Genomic DNA, 22,290 nt, shown 5'->3' on the forward strand with positions numbered 1-22,290 from the left:
CATATGAATAAACAATTACAATTACAACACAGGTTCAAATCCCGGTCCCGAGACTGGTCTCCGGTATTAAGCGCATTGTAATAGATGAATTAATTAACAAGCAGGAGTCAGAGGGGAGGTCTTCCACAGCAAAATGTGCGTTTTCTGTTTCTATCAAACACTGTGATACATATGCAATCTGAGAACAGAACAACCGACTGGGAAGCTTATAAAACACAATAGCTCTGGGTTGATTAGCATGGGTGATCAGGCAAGAGACTAGCCGCAATGTCAATTGTTCAAGGATATATCTTTAGAAGGCACACAAGGAGGGCTTAAAGGTTACAATGGTCCCTTAAAGTGGGACATGATGACAGTGCCTCTTCACTGTAACTTCATTTCTCGTCTTGGGTGCTCACCATCATAGTGTCAGGCTTCTAGGCACTTTCACTGTGATTAAGCAAATGTCGGGACTTTCCAGTCACTGAAGTCCCAATGGTGGTCTGTGTCAACTTGGTTTAAAGGTAGGGCTCCAGTTGGGTCAGATCATCAATCGTGACTGTTCGAGGCAATGACCTCCAGCGGGTCGGGGTGGCAGTCAAAACGGAGGTGAGACTATATTTTTTTATTTTTTTATGTTTTATTGGTTAATCAACGTTAAACCTTTAACATTCATCCCAAGAACAAAAACTGATTATCCTTAGATTATTTTTTGGTTTCATATCCACATTTCAGGGTCCTCAACCGGATTCCCAAAGATAATCCTTCAGACTATTCAGTCCTTGGTCAATACTGTATCAATTTCCTCCCGATCCAGCTTTAGGGATTCTACGAACTTTAGAGCATCAAGTGTCCGACCAACTCTTTCAACTGTTAGGAGGTGCTCCCAGTATTCATCTTCAGTTTCCAAGGAGATATTATTTGTATAGCTTCCCAAGTATGACTGGCGTTTTGATGCCAAGGTTGGACATGTTAGCATCACGTGTTTAACAGTTTCAATTTGGTCCTTATTTCTACAGAACCTGCAGAACGCTGAAGATTTTTCAATAAGTTTTCTTCTCAGTTTTACCTCACGGGAGCACCATATATTGAGTCTACAGCGCAACAGCAGGTCTCTGTAGTGTTTAGATGGAAATTTCTGTAGGTACGGTGGGAGGATGTTAAGTGCTTTGCGTTCCCAAATAATGTTTGGACACCAATTTCGTAACAGTTTGTTCTCCTGAGTTTCCTCCCAATCTTTTTCCCGTACAATTCGTTTAGCCTTATCCGGGTTGCACTTCAGGATATCCTCCGAAATGCCCAGCTGTACCAGGGTTTCCTCGCATCTCCTTTTCCACTCCTGCAGGATTATGTCTTCATTAGGTAGGCCAGATCTTGCTAGAATTCTATAAGGCTGCTCCGGTTTGTCCAGAATGCATTTCCGGTATAAGGATAGGGATTTCCATAGCGTAATTGAGACCATGGATTGAAGTCTTAATTCTGATCTTATGAGTACTAAGGGAATCGAATTAGGTAGATATACCTACGCCAGAAATAGGACTCACATAAGTTCCAGGTATCCCATCTTAATGCTAAAAGTGACTCTGCTCCGTACGTTAATACGGTCACCACCTTTTGCTTATAAAATGTAATGATTGGCACCATTGAGAATTTTCCATACCTGCGGTGTAGGAGTATCCCTTGATTGGTCAAGGCTACCAATTTTTCACGAATCAGGGTATAGTGGGCTTGTTCATTACAGTTCTTGTTTATCCTAATACCAAGATATATGGTATTTTCCACTACTTCCAGTTTTTCCTTTTCCAATGTCCATATCTGTCGTTTCACCGCCGTTGTTTTCCCACGACACGATTTCATGCATAAAATCATCGATTTCTTTATGTTAATTTGCATGTTATTACATTTTAGATATTTATTGAAGGCTTCGATTCGTCGCTGTAGGGCTATTGGTGTCTGGTCAGCGAATACCACGTCGTCTGCGTATAGCATCCACGGGACTTCCATTCCATTTACCTTCGGAGGGAAAGCACGAATTTGGTCTTGAGCTGTTTTCATGTCAGCCATATAGAGGACAAAAAGGAAGGGGGCCAATGCACATCCTTGCTTAATTCCCTGTGCTGTTTTGATTTTCCTTGGTAGCCCACCATTCCTAGTAATTTGAACCTGAATTGATGTATCAGTGTAAAGAGCTTGGATTGCTTCCAGCAGGTCAGTCGGGCAACCCCAGATACTCAGTTTTGACCACAGGCGCTCTCTGTTTACTCCGTCGAACGCCTGTTCAAGGTCGATAAAGGCCAAATAGATCGTGGTCTTCTCTTTCAGTGCTTTAGCCTTTAATAAGTTTATCAAAAACAGGTTAAGGGCAGTGCCCACGCCGCTTATAAAGGCAGTCTGTCTTTCGTCCAGGATGTTAGTTCCTGAGGCCCATTTTTTAAGTTCCTTAACAGGATGGACGCGAAGAGTTTACCGATGGAGTCCAACAATGCAATAGGCCTGTAGTTCCTTGGATTACCACGATCCCCCTTTTTAAAGATGGGAACTATATATGCCTCCGTCCACGTGGTTGGAATTTGCCTGGCTTTCATTATTTTTTGGAAAAGTGCATATATCAGGTCAGACCAATCTTCACAGTTCTCTTTTAGCATTTTGTTGGATATACCATCAGGGCCTGCTGCCCTGGAGGAGCTGAGATTTTTAATGAGCATCAGGATATCATCTCTATCGAATTCCAGGGCCCAGGCAGGACCGTCAGTTCTTACCTCGGGTCCTATCTCCTTGGTTTTCCCTTTAAACAGCGCAGTATAATGCCGGAACCAACTGTCCTCTGAGACTTGATTGACGCCTATTGCTGACTGGTTCAAGTGTCTATTATTAATTAAATCCCAAGTGCATCTTGTGTTGTTTGTTGATATCGCTGCCAGCATTTTTTCGGCATCTCTTTGTGTTCTTAAAAAACGAGTTGAGCGCAGCCAGTTTTTATAGGTTTGCCGGCATTTCCTCAAAAGCTCTTCTTTCTCCGTGCTGTTAGTCTTTTTTATGGACTTGAGTTCTGCTCTATATTGCTTTCTTCTAGTTACTACAAGTTCATCATAGGCGTGCTTTTTTTCGATGATGTTCACTTTCGCTGGATCATACTTAACCACAAATGCTTCCAAGAGCCATTTGTATTCGACTGATTCTTCACCATTATTAGAGGCTTCTTGATAGTCCTGCACCAGCTTCGGTATGGCTTGATTTTTTAATCTCAATCGATTTCTCCCCCACGAAACTTCTGTCTCGCTCCATTTGTTAGTCTAATGCCCCATGCAAGTTCGGTTCTCAACAGACTGTGGTCACTATTAGCTTGCTTCGTTATTGTGAAAGATTTAATCCATGGAAGCGTGTTTCCACCTACGAAACAGTAGTCTAGGCAAGCAGCGGTTTTCCCGCTATGCCATGTATTTGCACCCATTAGATCGCCTCTGGTCTGGCTGTTTAGCATCCTCATATCACGGATAGACATTTCCTTCATCCATCGACTTTCCTTTCCTCGTAGATTTTCTGTTTCCCTAATTTTACCATCCTTATCTAGAAGTTTGATGTTTAGATCTCCATTTAATAGGATCAACTTATCTTTATCTTCAATCATGGACTTGTCAATTGTATTCATGATGGAGTTTAGGTAAATCCCCTGGCTCGGCATGTTTTCGCTCCAATAAGTATTAATAAGAATCATTTTTTTAGAGTCCTCCTGTTTCTCTGCTTTAAGAGCAATTGATAGGATTTGCACATAGGGATTAGGTGTCTCGTGTTCCAGGACTTGCAATGGAGAATCTAGTTTCTTTAACACCATCAGACCCGCAAATCGTCTACCTTTAGGGCCCTTTTTAGCCGGGTTAAAGTAGACTTCATAGCCCTCACATATTGGGGCTTCACGCAGCCAGGACTCCTGAATGGAGATTAGATCGTAGTTGGCTAGGAAGCCACTATCCTTCGAGAACAGATGTTGAAATCCTCTGGTATTCCATGAGGCACAGTATATAGGTCTATATTGCTCTTCCTTACTCTATTGCTTATTCTTAGAATTGCAGGTGGTCATCGTCCATAGCCGATCATTAATTTTAAGTTCCGGGTAATTCCGGTTAGATTTTCCTTTCCTTGGATTTTCCACGTTATCCAATGTGAATCTCAGGTTTTTTAATTTCTCAACAAGATATTCCTTGGAGGGGGGTTGGTCGTTATGGATTTTTCCTTAATTTCTAGTTTTTTTCTCCTCCCCCTCCACCTCGCGTGCTTTTACATCCCTTTTTCTCGCCTCCTCGCTCACTCTATCATTTGATTTATAAACATGAGCCAATGGTTTTTCCCTGCCAAGATCTATGGGCTCCACCCTGGGTCTCCTTCCCCCCATTGTTGTATCTTTTGGATTTGTATATTTGGTATCCCGGTCCCAATCTTCTAGGCGATAGCCCTTTTTTTTAAGATGTTCGTTGGCCTTTAGAAATTTCTGTTTGATTTCATTTGAGGTAAGATGTAATATTACTTGGTCCGTACTCTTTTCCCTTGGGAATTCTACGACTTTTATGTCGTCTGATGAAATTTCCCGAAGCGCTGGGACCTGCTTACAGAGAGACACAACATAACGTCTATTTAGAAGGGCCTTTCTGGGTCCATTAGATGTAGTTTCCAACTTCAGATAGTGTATTCTGGAGGCAGATGGTTTCTTTTGAATTGGACCGTGCGACCTTTGTCTTTTTTTTTCAACCATACAGTCCTTTTCACTGTAGGTACTTCTTTGCTCAGGGCGAGTATTTTCTTGTTGAGACCGTACATTCTTTTCTTTATGAGCCAGCTCTTTTCTTTTTTGTTCCAAGGTTTTAAAGCACCAGGGCTGTTCATCATTATCATCATGATCTTTTTCAGAAGGGGCAGCTCTTTTTCCTAGCCCCCCTGTGGACTTAGTAATTGGGTCCTTTTGAGGTTTCTTACCCACTTTCGAGGGTAAATCCAAATCCACAGTGTCCCAGTTATCAATTGTCTTCCAATCTGACGGACTGATTCTTCCCCACTCGTCTTCATCGCTAGTTTTTTCCATGAGATCGATCAGGTCACTCAAGTCCGCAGGTTTATCCAAATCATCCCTTTTGTCGTCCGCTGAAGGCTCCCTGATTTTAGATTCATTCACTCCCTCGGCCTCCATACTATCTAATTCTCTCATCGCCAGTTCTCTTCTTGGCTTCTTGGTACATTGCAAATTTTCCCTTCTCGGAGGAGTTCTTAAATTCCTCAAGAAGGCTCTTGATCCATTCACCTTCCGCTTGAGCGTTTCATTTTTTGATTTTTTTCCATTATCTTTAGTTTTATTAACCAACTCTTTTCCCAACCGATGTTCCTTCTCTTTTATGATTGTGCCTGAGAAACTCGCAAAGTTAGGCTGCTCTGGTTGGGATTTCGGATCTTGTTTTTGATCTCCCTTACTACCAGGGGAAGTCCGAATTATTTCCTCATGTGGTGTCTCTGGTTCGTTGCTTTGTTTCAGTTTCATAGGGCCTTTCCCTCGGTTTAGATTTTCCACCGCCTGCGGATTCAATTTATTTTGTTTATGCAAAGATCTCATCCATTTGCAATCTTCAAGCACTGCTTCCATAAGCAGTAACTTATCACTAGCATCCCTTCTAGCTAGATCACCGAGGCGGTTTTGCCAGAGCTGAGCTTGTTCGGCTTCTTTATTTATTCGTATATTCAGGTTCTGTAAAGATAGATCCATTTGCATAATTGCCTCCTTTATTTGCAAATTCGTAGTAGTAACTTCTTGTACCGAGTCTTTTATCACCTCATAAAGTTTGAGAAAAGGCACTAATGAGATAGTCAGCGAGGTCATGATCACTTGTTGTATATGTTCCATGTCTTTTGCTCTTTCAGTTATACAGGCTTCGCTGATTAGTTGGGTTATTTGGTCTTTTCGTAGTATATCCGGAATCGGCACTGTGTCTTCCCTTGCCAGCGTCTGGGTCATTTTAGTTATCATACGGGGTTCACCGACTGGAAGTTGCGATTTTGTATCTTGTTTTCGGCAACCTAAGCTAGTGTTAGTCTTCTCAAGATCAGTATTTCGCTTCGCATTATCGCCCCGCTGATTTATGGCGGATAACTCAGAATCGGTGGTCACAAAGGATCTCCTATCTTCTAGTTCCATGTCCAATGCAGTCATCCTCTCATTTATTAGGGAGAAGCTCTTCCTTTTTTCCCTTTGAATTTTCCCCGTCAGTAACGTAAGGTCCTGCATGATTTTACTCGCAAGGCTCGAGTTACTCAGGTTAACTGGTGGCAGCAAACTGGACCCTTGCGGTCTTAACAGAGTCATCCTTTCAGTATCATTTTGAGGGTGTATGTCTAAACACATCTTTGTAGGATAATTCCCACCAAGTACACGCGGCACCATCATTGGACTTTCTAAGGACATAGGTGTAATTCTCTCGTTTGTGCCATCTTTTGGCCTCATATCCAAATTATCCTTCTGACTATTTATATGGGTTTTTTTATCACTTTTACCCATAAGGTCTTGAGTGCAATTCTCTTCCCTGTATGGCTGGGAGAAATCAATAGCTACTGGGGATGCCTCCCTGGAGCCTAGATGACGTGATTTTCACTCCATGTCGATTGTATAATCTTGCAGGGCTTTTTCCCATTGGCCCAACTCAATGACGTCCCAATCATCTCCATGAGTCCCTCCAATCTCAGGTAATGGAGCCATTTCGTTGCTGGAGTTCTTTCTCGATTCTCTAAGCGCCTTTGGAGTGACGCTTCGTCTGCTCACCACCTTCTCCTCTATCGAGCTCTCCATCCTTGGCTCCATGTCGAGATTAGGTTCGATAAGAGTTTCGTCGACACGGTTACTCGTTTGAACGTCATCTTCACTTCGAGAAGTGGATAAATCCTTTCTCACATCAGTTTCGCTTCTAGCATTAATTATTCCATTCTCCCTATCGGCTCCCATGTTGTCCAAATCACACGTGGGCTCCCCTTGTGGATCTTCCGGGAGCGGATTAGAGTCTACTGGAATTTCGGTACGTTCTTTTGAGGGAGCAGAGCAAACGCTTTGTGTGGTTACATCTGACTCACCACTGTATTGATCTTTCCCCTTCTCCTAGTTATTATCGTCGTTCTGAGACTTTGATGGGTCTTGAATCATAGGAAAAGAATTTGTTACTCCTCCTATAGAGGGAATTGTACATGCCATTGGTTGCTTCGGGGAGTTCGGTATCAATCGTGAGTTATCTGGGTTTGGACGCATTAGAGGATCATTGTTCCCCATATCCGTGTTTGCCCCCACAGAAAGGCTCTTTCGTTTTTTGCTGCAAAAAGGTAGGCGGCTTTGTTTCAACGAGGTCACTTTCAACGAGTGCTCAGGACTCCCCTTTGCCTCTGGTAAAGAGGCAACTCTTTGCCTTACCTGAAGTCTAGTTCTCAGCCCCGTTGCAGAGATGTCCATGGTCGCTGGGGCTGGTTTCATCCTGTTGTGCAGCTCCTCTATGCAAACCTCGTAGTGGGAGAATGAACTACCAATTCTACTCGTTGCGGGGCGGTCTCCGCTACAGCAAGCAGCCAAACAGCCCAACAGCCAGGTAACTCTCCAGACGATGCCCTTTGCGCGCTCCGGCTTAGCGCCGCAAGGGTGTCTGGGTCAGACCTAAATTCTACTTCCTTCCTGGGGGAGGAGCCGGGGGCGGGCAAAGAGGCGGGGTCAGGCAGCGCTCCGGCGCAATGATGTTTCCCCTCCTGCCTCCGCACTGGGTGTCCGAGCCTCACAGGCGAACCTCAAGGGAAGCAGACTGTAAAAACGAGGGAGGTCTCCAGTCACACAGCAGCCACAGCCCAACAGCCAGGTAACTCTCCAGACGATGCCCTTTGCGCGCTCGGGCTAGAGACAGCGTTCAAGAAAGGAGACTTGCTGGCTTCCAGCTGTCAAGTCGCCACTTGAGCCAGTTGCTCCTATGATGTTGAACCTGTAATCTGGTCCAGACGAGGCAGTCTGCTTCAAGGGAACGAGCTGGTGTTGGATAGCTTGAAGTGCAGCAAGTGGTTTGAAGTTCCATAGAGTGCCAAAAGGAGCACAACATGTCCTGCTGCAGCTCGAGGTGTATCAAAGTTGGCCATGTTGGCTAGCAAACATCCTACGGCATTGAAACAGGGACCGAACTGCTTCTGGACTCCTGGGTTACAGGAGAACATAAGTCCTTTAGTTCTGCATTTCCTCTTCAGGGAGTTGGCTGGCACCTACAGGGGGTCCTTCGCCTCCAGTGAGCAGGATCCTGGCTCCAGTGCAGCCAGCATAGACGCATTGGTCTGCAGCAGTTCACCCGCACTGTTCCCAAATGTTGGTTAGAGGACAGAGCTTGCCTCTGCCTTGGAGGCCTTCTGTCTTTACTTCTGTTGCAAAGAACTTTGGAATAGGCTGTATTCCCAGCAGAGGTCCAGTGAATAATGTGTCTTTTCTTGAGAGTCCAAAGAGGAATCAATGAAGGAGGGAGTGCCCCTCCTTATAAAGGCAAACTGTCGAAGGGGTAAAACAAGCCTGCAATAAGGGATATAGTCTAGTTTGTTGTAACAAATGCCCTTTTGATAAAATCCACACACTTCCCACATCTGCTGACTTTAAAGGGATTCTAGTGGGCAGCACCCTGGCGTGAGTGTGACTTTGTTATGTCAGTATGGTCTTTAAAGCAACAACATCTTTGGAAGGGTCCTGTGCCTTGGGATGACGGTGTTACCGTTCCTGCGGGAGGATAAAAAAGAGGAAGCTTCCTCACCATTCTCCCACATGGTAGCTGTGGGGGCATTCAGGCCAGATGCTAATACATGTTGCCTTGTCATAAAAATCTCGAAGTAGAATTATATCCAATTGTTGTGGCTGTATAATTGTGTGATCCTAACAGTCACCATGGCATGGGCTATATTTAATGTTTAATGTGCCATCAGGCTGGTGAGGTTATACCATTTTTATAATTTGTATCAGAGGTGCAGACAGTTAAAAGCCACCTCTGCCTGCTGTCACTTTGTGTTTCAGCAGCTGTCTGGAATGCACATGTAACCTTTGAAGCTGCCCTATGCCACTGCAGGGGTGGTGCTGATGGTACGAGGAGACCATCTCAGCAAAGGTACATGATTTCACTATCATTTTGGTAAGGAGCATTTATGAAAAGAGGTGTGATTCGCAGGTCTCCCTATCAGACACATAATTACACACATCTTTATAATGAATGTAAAGCCTACTCTCGCCAGATGGCATACTGTCACATTGAGATGCATAGTTAGAAGATACTACATCACATCTGAGAGTCTAACACACATGGAGACACTAAACAAGAACAGATACAAAAGCATAGCAATATAAGACACCACCATGGGATGGATTCTTTCTTACATTTTAGGTATTTGTTGAGTGTATACCTTAGCCAAATGAGTGACAGCAAGTTGTACTGAGCCACAATGCTGTATGCATAGCAATAAAGGTACATATACACAGGGGTAAGGACGCAGTATACGTTATATGGCATTTTAGAGTAATGTGACAAAAATGTTGGGGCAAGTATAGTACTGTCGCATTTAGATCTGCTCGCCATCAGGCATGCATCAATAGTTTCTGATAAAATATTGCAAAAGAGCGCACTCAGCATTTAGGTGGTTATACGCCAGGTGTGCACGCTACAGTGGCTATGATCAAAATGTGCATGGTGCGTTGGCCACAATCTGTGCGTGCATGTTACAGTGGCCATAGCCCATGAGTGCATGATATAGTGGCCATAATCCAGGAGTGAGGAATGTGACCATCCACACAGTGGGTGTGCGCTCTCCTGGGCTTTGTTGACATTTTAAATTGAATGGAATAATGGTAGACCAACCTCAGGAAAATGTGTGGGGTTGATCCACACATATTTTCCTATACTCAAACCACAACAAAGCATAGACCTGTGTACTCCGGGCTAAACAATGCCTACAGGCACTGTCTGCCCTGTCATATTTAGTTGGACTGTGACAGCCGAGTAATGCACAGTCATCTCCAAGAAGGTTGAGGGCCGAGTCCCGCTAAGGGACCATGGCGCTAATAACGGGCTTGCCCGTTATTAGCGCCCTCCCCATTCCCATTGCGCCCTATGGGGGCTCAAATGGGAATGGGAAATGGTTTGTTCAATGGGGATTTACTGGTCCCGCCAGGGTCGGAATGCACCGTTAAGTCCCCATTGAACAAGACCGGACTCGGACATGGTATGGGAGGCAGCCATGGTGCTAATAGCACCATGGCTACCGCCCATCCCATAATGAGGCCAAAAAACTCTGTGGATCCGCCCTGCTCTTTTGTTAGGCCCTGCAACTTGTGGCAGTGATTATCATACCAATAGAGGGTATTTCAAACTGGCCCACATGGGGCCTGCTTCACAGGTTAACAAAGGAGACACGAAACCCAGCAATCTTTTCACATGTAAAAAGCTCCCGCGTCTCAGTATCAAGGGCAGTGAAATGGCATGTCTGGGTCTGCTGTTTACAGTAGGACACCCCTCTAGGGGATTCCCATTCATAATGAGAATGTGGTTTGCAGGAGCCAGAGAGTCTCGTCTCACCGCAGCTTCAAGGGAGACCTGCCGCTTTAATCAGGAACCACAAAGAGATCCATTAACCAGAGAGACTCTGTGATCAACAACAGGCAGGAAGATGGGTGGGCTTTAGTATCACAATGGAGTGTTTCAAGAGATCTTTCTGTTGAGAGAAAGATGCTGCCATTATAGTTCTGGGACCCACCTTTTTCCTTTTTCCCCTCTTTACATTTCCTGTTGCAAAGTGCTATGGTTATGACCTCACACATACAGGAGATTGTTATTAGGGACCCCAGGATTGGTCCATTAAGGTAGGCTGTGGCCCACTTGACTTTAAAAGAGGGCTGAGCCCCTCTTTTTTCAGATCATCTGAAGACTTCATCAGAAGTAATTAAGAAGAACACAACCTTGGACTCTGCCGCCAGTAAAGGAAGGCCAGGATATCCAAAGAAGGAAATAAGAGGCCTTTCCTAAACATCTTCCAGGGAACAGAGGGAGATAAAGAACCCAGAGGACCCTCCAGCCGGTCCAGAACCAGTACCCAGCCAGCACACAGAGTACCCTGCAAGGCTCTGCAGCAAGCTTCCTGGATAGGAAGTGGCAGAAGGTCTTTGAACGTACAACCAAGGACTAGGCCACCCAACCCATCCTGGTTGCAGTGGCCCCTGCTGTGCATGTGAGTGTGGCCCAGGGCCGGGCCCTGGCTGTGCTGTCCTGAAAGAGTGAGAGAGAAACAGTCTGATGCAGTTGAGGGCCAAGGTGTTATGCCAACTACTGCCGACCAACACCATGGTGCATCATGCATGTGGTGACCCCCAACCATCTCTCTGTCTTAATTAAATGTTATGCCTATGGCTGGCTGGCAATGGCTCAGGCTGCAGGCTCTAACAGTAACAGCCCCTCAGGGGTGGGAGGGTGTGGCCTTGAGTCTACTGCTGCGGCTTACGGCAATATTATGAAAAGCAATGGATTCAGATTTTTATGCATTTTGTGGTAATTTGTTATTGTTATACTGCTTTCGCTGTATGCGTGCCCACAACATTAGCATAGACTGCATAATCTTTGTGCCCTGATGCAAGTGTGTACCTGGATATGACTCTACCACTTTTCCAACCAGAACACTCGACCCCTGCTCACCTCTCTCATTTGCACACTGCACGGTCCTCAGCGCCACCGGCCCACCCTATTCTTGCATGCAGCATGCCGACTTTCCTGTCACTGCTTGACTGCCCCCTCTGCGCCCTGCTCCTGTGTTCTCATCGCAGTTGCCTCCGCTCTTCCGTCACTGTCCCACTCCTCTCCCGTTATGTGCCGCCTGTGAATTTCTTTCTTTACTCAGACCCTCCCTTGCCCTTAGTGCTTACTACATTCCCCTCTTTTGCCTTTCTGTCGATGTGCCTTCCGGCTTTGCCCAGCGTCTGCCTAACACCCTGCGTCCTTCTGCCATGCTCCCTGGCCATATCTTCATGTCCACAACACTGTGGTTGGGGTGCCATCTTCCATTCTCTAGTCTATATGCCCTTCTGCCTCCACTCTTCATCCCTGTGTCAGTTAGTCCATCCCTCTGTCCTGCCCCTTCCTTCTGTTGCCACTCACCTGCCCCTATGCCCTATCCACATATTACCATCACTCCATGCTGGATGTGTGTGTGTCCCTGTCTGATCCACTCATGTTTCCAATGCCCCCTTTCTCTTGTTTGCTGTTCTTGTCCTCCTGTCCCATTCCCACTGTTTTCTTCCCACATCTCGCAGCAATGCCCCTCTCCTTGATCAGTTGCCTTTTCACTTATTAATCTGATAATCCATTGCCTGGTAAATCTAGTCTCCTCCGCAATGGTCATGCTGGGCGGGCCGAGTTGCCCCATCCAACTGTGTGGGACACGTGTTCCCAACTGAGCTTCCAGTTTCCCCTTCAACTGCTGCCCGGCTACAAGGATGGTGGCTTAGCAATAAGCAAATCTTAGGGTTACCACGGGCCACGGCAACCCACAAGATCCTGTGTAGGGGGATGCTAAGAAGATACCCACGTCTGCAACTCCCCCGTGCCCCACATGCAAAGAGCCTGTCCGTGCCCGTTTGACCTTCTTTTTGAGCGCTGGGCTTTCAGTCAACTGATACGTTCTGGTAACTAGATTTAGTTACAGTTTTTTAAAGAAAAAAATGCAGTCGGGCCCAGGCCTGCCACAATGGTGATGGAGGTGGCGGGCAGAAGGGGCAGTTGTCCTGCAGTCCTGGACTTCACGCAGGCCATGTGATGAGAGCATTTATTTTTTGTTTTGGAAAGCACCCTCTATAATCTGAAAACTTGTCAGTGTTTGCTTTTTGCCCCACCCATTGACTACCCAAGGCCATGCTAATCCCTAAGGCCATTCCAACCCACTTCCTGCACAAAACGCATTCCACTCCTGGGATGTCTTTGAGCTCGCTTTACTCAAGCCTTGCCATACAACTTTGCACTTGTAGTGCCTGCCAATGTTTATTCAAAGCAGTCTTCTGAGAGTTATTCTCTTAATTTGAGCTGCACGTGCGCCACTGACATAATAAAAATGTTTTACCAGGACTTCCTAAAACAGCACTCAATTGATACGCACTATGCTGTCCTTCACCTAAGTGCTGTTCAAAACAAGCATTGGCAAAGCCAACAGTTTTGACGAGGGTATAAGTATCCGGCATTTGCCAGGCACTGCAATTATATTCCCAGGTAACATTTGCACCTGCTACCATCAATTGCCAGTTAAGAGCACTACGGCAGTGCCTGGCAAATGCCTTTCCCATGTCTATAAAAAGGCCCAAACCGTTGCCGTTGCCAATGCTTGTTTCTTTTGTTTTGGTGGTGTGGCGCCTAATCTGGCATGGCACCTGCAGCTGCTGTTTTGAGCTGCCCCACATTCGTTTGTTGATTTCTTTTTAGGCATGCTGGCCTACAAATCAGCCCCTCCTGCAGAGCAATTCACACCTCGTGAACACAAGGCTGTGGGCGGTGTGGTTGGTGGGAGGACTGTTGGTTGAGAACTGTTAGGATCTGGAGTGGGGGGGTGCCAATCTGACAGTTTGCCTAGGGTGGCAAAATTCCTTGCACCGGTCCTGTGTCCCGGAGGTCGATTCGTCACACCAGGTGTGCACGCTGCGATGGACATAGTCCAGCTGTGCATGCTACAGTTAAGGGTGCACAGTATTGTTTCACAATTAAGATTATTATTGAGAAGTCAGTGCCGCCTGCCAGTTCTAGGAATACTGGGTTGTTGAAGGTGTACAGTAAATGCTAGGCCTGGCACTATATGGTCCAACCACTCTCACCTTGGCATCACTTACCATCCCTCACCCAATGGTCAGGCTTGGCTCAGTCAATGAGTGTACTGTAGTTGTGGCTTCTCCTGGAGGATCATCTTCAGAAGTGAGCAGCGGAAAGTGGAAATGTTTGTGGGACACATAGACCATCCAGGACGCCCACAGACCTGTGAATGTAATGTCGCGTGTAAAGCGGTGCACACGTCAATGACGGAAGCATACGCATAGACAAATTCTGAGTAGCAAAAACGGGCACAGGAGATTGATGCCCAGTACAAGTTGTGCCATTCCAGGGGGACTGTCCAAGAGCACAGAGACTGGTTTCATTTGACCAATCCTGCCTATCAGACGCCCAGGTATAACTACAGCCTGTCCTTGGAGTCTACATGCGCCTTCCCTCTGGTTCCAGCTGTAACATTCTAGCAACCCCTTCTGCCATTTAAAAATGTCCATGCCTTCTTCTAGCTGGCTGTCTTCTTTTAGACTGTCCTGAAGTATGCCAACCCAATGCCAGCCTGCTTCCTAGACGTTGCTTGCACTAATCTTCTGTTGCAGCTCAGCCATCTCTGCCAACCCTCTGCCAGAGTCCTTACTGTTCAAATAATGAAGGAGAGGCGTTCTGGTGGGCTGAACCAGCCTCTGGGGGAGGAGGTGGGCCTCCTCTCCTGGAAAGGTTGCGGGGTGCCGCTTTAAGTGTGCGGGGTGCGTGTGTAGCTTTCACTAAGCATGACTGATGTGGAAGTGGCAAGCAGCGTGTGTAAGTGTGGTGCTGGCACCAGTGTAACCTTGGGTGAAAGGACAGTGGTAGGCACTGATGGTGTGGATCAGCCTTGGCACTGGCTGTCCTGCACATGGATTCATGAAAACATCTGCTGAACTGAATTTCTTCAGTGCCATGTAAGGGATAGAGAAAGTTATTACTGGTCCTCATGACCCGTGGTTACATGGTTGGTGAATCATGTCACAAACACAGAGAAGCAGTATCCAATATGGCACCGCCAACAGGCCAGGCGTGGTTGAGCAAATGCACACGAGTGAGGTTTCCACACAATCTTATTTTAAGCTGCACAGGAGACCACTCTTGCTGGAAGACATTGTGAAGTGCAGGTTTCATCTTGGTGAAAATGAAGGCGCTGGATCCTGAGCCTGGGGGTAATCAACACGTTTTCATCCACAAACAAATGGTTTGGTGGAATATGCAAACAAGACCTTGATGTCTGTGGTTAGGATTCTAAAGAAGGCTTTAAAAAATAAATGGCAGGAAAGAGTGGAAGGAAGACAACCACAGGAACCCTATCAAGATTGACCATGTCCTAGGTTTGATGGAGAAAATGACTAGTTGTATAGGACCGGCACAGGACAACCATGATCTCAGTCAAGGTTTGCATAAGAATTGGTGTGACAAGGAGACGCATCTGTATAAACCCAGCACTAGAGTGTGGATTATTACATCCGTGAAACCCTGTGCATTTGGCCAACGCTGCCCTCAGGAAGCTGAGTGAATGCTTAGTTGAGCGAGATCCGTCGGAATTACTATGTGGCCAGGGATTTTGCCATGGTTAAAGGCCGGGTCCCCTGCACGCTTCTTAGAAGTGCCCTCATATGTTCAGAACTGTATCTCAGGAGCATGATCAATAGATAAGGTGCCAGGGTTCCTGACCAGTCCAAGACAGGCAACAGCACACTTTGCAGGTATCTGGACTTGTTAGATTTGTATTTGTATGTGTTTAATTGTATAGTGCAACACGTATACAGGATCCTTCAGAGCACGATGCCTTCGGGCTATCCAGTACGTGTCATGATTACTCTGAAAACCCAAAGCAAACCTTGCGCGGAGTGTAGTCGAATAGTAGTAACAAGGCAAACAATGACCTGCCCTACCAACCACATAGTAACCATTCCATGGTAAGGTGAGTGTCACAGTCGCCATCATGACCCAGGCTGGGTGCCCGTTCCTGTGAAGCTACCACACAAGGACACGCGCCTTGGTCCATTCTGGTACTTCTTGGCCATTATCCTGCTATTCATGTGATAAAGTCAAACCACCGACTTCACTAGCAGACCAGGGGGGTCTCTGAAGCCCAGGAAAGCCAGCCTACCATGGCTAATTAGCAAGCGCCATGAGCTGTATTCTAAATGTTTGAGTGCATTCATGGGGTGTCACAGGTAGAGGAAAGGGACGTCAAGGTGCTCCGATCTCTCAGCTCGATCAACGCAACAATGGAAGTTACCAGAATAATAGGGTCTCCAGAGATTTACGGGAAAGCAAGTAAGGCCCACTTCACGTAGAGCAAGAGGTATCTCACTCCAAAAACGGGGTGCAGCCACAGGAAAGCTATCATCGCCCCTGAATCTGAAACTGGAAATTTGAGATCTCTAAAAGGCAAATATCAGCCTGGTTTGTAGGGTCGGACCTTGGATTTCAGATACTTTGGGGCCATGGAACCTTAAACTTGATCCTGCATTTAACAGGATGCCAGTGTAGATACCAGTGGGCAGAAGACAGGGTTGGATGCTTAGGGAGTGCCAAGACCAGCAGAACAGGAGCATTCTGCACTTTCTGAACTGACGCTGCGAGATTCCTATAGAGAGGGCATCAGGGGGCAGTACAGGAAGAGGGCCACCGATATGGCCTCCATCACCCGGACCTTGCCATGACGTGAGCAATGTCACGTGATCACCCGAAGAGCCAGTCATTCCCCTATTTATAGGATGCGTTCTTACCACAAGTCGCGGAAAGAGTGAAGCTTCCACCCCGGCCTACTTGGCCAAGGGACACTTGGGGTACAGCTAATGCTAGACCGCAGTGTGGCCAAACCCCCAGATATAAGAGCAACCTGGCCCACGCCAGTCTCTGAGAGAGAAGGGGAGTTGGCATGAAGAACACCATGATCAGACGCAAGCACAGGGGACCTCTTGCAATCCAGCCGACCAATGCCAGAGCCACCCACCGCTGCAACCACCCGAGAGGAGAAAACTCTGGCGGAAAGAGACAGTATAGTGCAGGCTCCTGGCGATTACCTGAAGAGCAAGGCAGCGTTCCCTACATCCAAGGATACCACCCACCCGCGCATTATTGGCAGGTCCATCCAGGTAGACAACAGAGAGATCTGAAGTTCCCTCAAGATCTTGCGCTTCCGTCTGCCAGCACGCCTGCCATGGCATCCACTGGAATACCACCCAATGAGTCCCACTTTGGTAGCCGAGAAGCACCACGCAAGCATAGCTCTCTGGCAACACTCACACTTGAAGGAATGTATAGTTATGTGGCAGGTGCAGGCTCGAGCCACGTGCCTTGGATTGGCCATATCCATTGCTCTGTACGCAGGGCAATCACGCCTCCCAACTGGCGTGTCGCCCATCACCCCGCAGTAGGATCCAAAGCACGTATGTGTGTATGTAGCGGGTTTCATATCGTGAAAACTGAGCTCTGAGGAAACAGAGCATCCTAGACCCAGGGGTTAAGTGATAGGATGCAATGATATGAGTAGAAGGTGAAAACTAGAACATTAAGGTTGTAGTTAGAAGGATTTGGAGGGAGGGGATATAGAAGGTGATAGGCAGCGTGCATGTATTCTGCAAGATGCTGCCTCTGGCACAGCTCCCTCGCTCTTACGCAATGCTTGTTGGGAGCTCGCATCTTTCCATCCAATCCTGGCATCAGCATTGTCTTTAAAGAGAGGTCTGAAATTCAGACAGCGCCATCAACAAGCAGGACAGAGCTGCAGTGACTTCTGTCTGCAAACTACTGTGCTTGGCACATATGCCCGTTGGGTTGGCCAACAAGTTCGACACCTTCCTAGACTAGACTAGAGACTAGACTAGACTCGATTAGATACTAGACTAGACTAGACTAGTGTAGACTACAGACTAGACTAGATACTAGACTAGACGAGAGTAGAGACTAGACTAGACTACACTAGAGTCTAGACTAGACTAAACTAGACTAGATACTAGACTAGACTAGACTAGAGACTAGAGTAAACTAGAGACTAGACTAGACGAGAAACTAGACTAGAGTAGACTAGAGACTAGACTAAACTAGAGACTAGAGTAGACTAGAGACTAGACTAGACTAGAGAATAGACTAGACTAAAGACTAGAGTAGACTAGAGACTAGACTAGGCTAGAAACTAGACTAGAGACTTGACTAGACTAGAGACTAGACTAGACTAGACTAGAGACTAGACACTAGACTAAAGACTAGACTAGAGACTCGACTCGACTAGACTCGAGACTAGAGACTAGACTAAAGACTAGACTAGACTAGAGACTAGACTACACTAGAGTCTAGACTAGACTCAACTAGACTAGATACTAGACTAGACTAGACTAGAGACCAGAGTAAACTAGAGACTAGACTAGACTAGAAACTAGACTAGACTAGACTAGAGACTAGACTAAACTAGAGACTAAAGTAGACTAGAGACTAGACTAGACTAGAGAATAGACTAGACTAAAGACTAGACTAGAGACTAGACTAGAGACTAGACTAGACTAGACTAGACTAGAGACTAGACTAGACTAGACTAGATACTAGACTAGAATAGAGACTTGACTAAACTAGACTAGAGATTAGAGGCTAGACTAGACTAGAGATACTTGTCCTGCCAGGTTTTGAAAGCACAGTGATACATGTGGCTTTGGGATGTAGGTTTGAAAAAGACAAGGAGGAGGCACAGCCGCAGTCCAGGCAATGCCAGTCAACAATGGCATGTGTCGTGTGTTGTGACTCCCCTTATAAGAAGCTAGGAGTACATAATGCTCCTTATGCACAAATTAACTACCACATTTCGACAAGCCCCTCATGCTGCCGGGCTGCAGCCCAGGGTCAACACGTGAAAAGCTGCACCTTGCACATGCACACTTTGCACAAGTCTCTACGATGAGCAGAGAGACGCGCGCTTGTGTGCCTTCACTATCAGTTGCCCAGCAATAGACCACATTATCACTGGATTAGCCACCACAGCATGCATAGGCCGCAAGCAGCTGTTCCGCGCCTCCTGCATCCGCACCCTGTTATGCTGATGCACATGTACCACACACACTCACAGTACACCTTGATCTTTTGTGGAGCTGGCATAGATGGCACAGATGAAATCGCATGCAAGTGTTCGGTGGAGTATGGACGACAGCATGCATGCCGCTGCAGTCCCTGCATTGGTGACTTTGACACGCATGCCATTCCATGCAGACACCAAGGATTGCCAGATGAGCCCCAGTCAGGCATCCAGCCAGAGCATGGCATTTCAGTGAACGATGTGGCATGATGCTTTGCAGAACACATAGTGGAACAGGCGCCGCCCCACCCAACTAAACCACATATGCATTGTGCCGCGCCCTGCCACCTTCTGCAGACTTGCGTGCCACACCAGAACTCCATTGCAATTTTGAGTCATGCCGCATCTGCCCCAGTTCTCACCAGTTGGGGTCTACCTATCATTGATGCCACGCCTGGTTACACCCCTTGTTTCCGTTTAGCCTCCTGGACCTTGTCCCGAGTATATCCCGGGCAGAACCTACTCACTGACATCTCATTAGCCTGCCAGGCATCACTCGAGCTAATGCCAGTCTTGCATTGCTGCCAGTTGGGTTGGGTTCCTTCGTGTGGCTCCGGCAGGTGGCCGGTACACTAATGGCGGACTTGTAGACCACAGTGTCCTACTCAGGAAGTGGGACAATCATCAAGGACACGCGATGGACTTAGGCGGTTGCATTGATCCACCATTGATGAGCGTGGCCAGACCTCATGTCTGAACCCTGTTCCTGGGCCTGGGTGGGCTCATGGCCACTACCATTACATACAGACCTTCTGAATATGGAGCAATACCCCAAACACTTTCCCAGATGGTGGGGAATCCACCATGTGTCAAGTGAAGCACAGACCTGACCTCTGATTAATGGCCACCTAATTTTACTGCCAGGAGAGCATTCCGGCCTGGAGCCGGAGAAGGTCGACCTTCCAGGCCCCACGTCTCTATCTTCTGTCTCCGGCCAGCGGGATCCTTCAGAACCCAAGAACCAGCGGGATCCCCAGAAGCCGAGGACCAGCAGGGTCCCTCAGAAGCCAGGCCCATTACATTCCAGCAAGACCCCCATTGGCTCACCTCTGAACCCGCTGGATGTCAGAAGAGCGCTTCATCCCTGCCAGCGGCCTCTATCCACCGGCCTGGAGTAATGGGGGTCGCCAGACATTGGGGCACGCGACAGGGGGTTCCACGAGTGTTGCCGAGCACCTGTGTGGGTCAGCTGAGGCAGGCCTCAGTTCTTTGAAGAGCTCAGTGCGCAATATCAGTTACCCATTAAGGTTTCCATAAATCAGGGCCAGGCCGACATCCATGTGGACGCCAACACCACCGCCCCCCCCCCCCCCGCTCCACCCCCCAGCAGCCGGCTGCTGCCGCGGGAGATTCTCGCCTGGAACTCTGGCAATGGCCGCCTTCCCCTCCCTGCTTCTCCTGAACACGGTGCAGGCATTTATTTTAGACAGGGAAAGGTTATTTGCCGGCGAATTGAATTAATCCTTAATATTACAAAGCTCCAGTTGATGAGGAAAGCACCTGCCGCGGGAAAAGGAAGGCGAGATTGAAAAATAAATTGCCAAGAGAAGGGGGGTAACATCTGCTGGGCAGATGACAAGTTTCATTTGTTTTTCAAAAAAAGCAGCTCGCAGTGAGAAATCGTTAGAGGTCGACCTCATTTTAATCTGACACGTTTCAATTCGCAATAATTCCGAACACAAAGGCGCATACTACCTGAAAGGCACCCGAACATCTTCAAATAAGCTCAGGCAAAGGGAAATACGTGTTTTCTTATAAATGAAATGCTTATTTCATGGTTATAATGCCTTCTTCTACCCAGCATGCTTTGCATCTGCTTGTTCTTTCACGGGCGAGAAACAGGTGAAAATAAATTGTAGTTTAAGTTTGAAAACGTTCCTATTATAGTATTTCAGGTTGTTGGGCGATTCTTTAGTCTTACTTATTGTTTTTTGTGTTGCTGAATGGCTAGGATTTTGTGTGCAGTGTTAACGGTGTGTGACTTAATATGCAGGTTTTTGTTAGGGGTGAGTGCCTGCCTGTGTGTGTGCTTGTGCACGCATGTTTGTGTGTACGCATATGTGTGCGTGCCTGTGCATAGCAGTGTGTGTGTGTGTGTGTGTGTGTGTGTGCGTGTGTGTGTCTGTGCTGTGTGTGGCTGTGCGCATGTGTGTGGGTGTGTGATGCCCAACCTAGTCTTGGAGCCGTTCTAATAGCACAGCGAGCTAAGCTTTGGCCCCTGATAACTGTGTGTGGCAGGTTCAAATTCCCTAAGTGTGAACTCAGCCTTTCATCCTTCCGAGGTCGATAAAAGGTGTACCACTCTGTGGGATTATAATGTCTTCTGTTATTTGAGCGCTCAGCGACCGATGGGTGTCTAGCAGGGCAGGAATGTCCTATATGGAACTCTGGGGATTTCATGGTGGGCCTCTCTGAACCCTGGGCAGGGGTGGACTGGCCTATATGGAACTCTGGGGATTTCCCTGTGGGCCTCTCTGAACCCTGGGCAGGGGTGGACTGGCCTATATGGAACTCTGGGGATTTCCCGGTGGGCCTCTCTGAGCCTTGGGCAGGGGAGGACTGGCCTATAGGGCACTCTGGAGATTTCCCAGTGGGCCTCTGCACTAGCGCTATATAAGAAATGTATTATTATTAAAGAGCAAATGGTTAGATTTGGGACCTATGTGGTTTGGCAGGTATAACCAATGATGGGTGATTTTGCGCACTCAGCCAGAACTAGCAGCCATCGTAGAATAAAAGCTAGTTTAGCAATATCATTTTGGGGCATATCTCGGCAATGAATGTTGCTATTAGAACTGTGGCGTGGCAGGCGTAGACCCTAGTCTTCTCTCGATGGTTGTGAATGCCATACGCTGCTTGGGGTTTAAATCCCCACATACTGGTGTAAGTGGTGCGGTCCAAACTCGGCGCCTATCTGAATGCTGCAATACAGTTCCATGCTGAACCCTGGCACTGTATCCAAACAACCCCCCAGTCACTGTGTTACCTGGAAAATGTCAAAGGTCATTCATTATCCTAAAACAATAGCGAAATTATCACAATGAAAAAAATCTAAAAATCAGCCATCCGGCGGTACGTTAGTACGCTCGAGACGCTTTATCACCAATCTGACCACACCAATTTTCACACATGATGAAAAACAGAGAAGTGAAAGGTAGACAGAAAAGTACGGTAGCTGTTGGGAAATCCAGTTTGGCAACAAAGTCTAAGCTGGATTTGGCTCATCAGCCCTTGGACAATCTTGTCATTGCTGCCGTTGAAAGTAAAAACTTGATCGTCCCTCTACTGGACAAACAAATTAACTTTCCTCGACACCTCCTATTCAAGCAGTCAGAATACCAATCAAGTTAACTTCTCCATGTCCATCAACACCCAATGTTGGAACAGCTGGGA

This window comes from Ambystoma mexicanum, chromosome 5p (assembly GCF_040938575.1).
Source record: "Ambystoma mexicanum isolate Mex_15411 chromosome 5p, UKY_AmexF1_1, whole genome shotgun sequence".
Classification (NCBI taxonomy): domain Eukaryota; kingdom Metazoa; phylum Chordata; class Amphibia; order Caudata; family Ambystomatidae; genus Ambystoma; species Ambystoma mexicanum.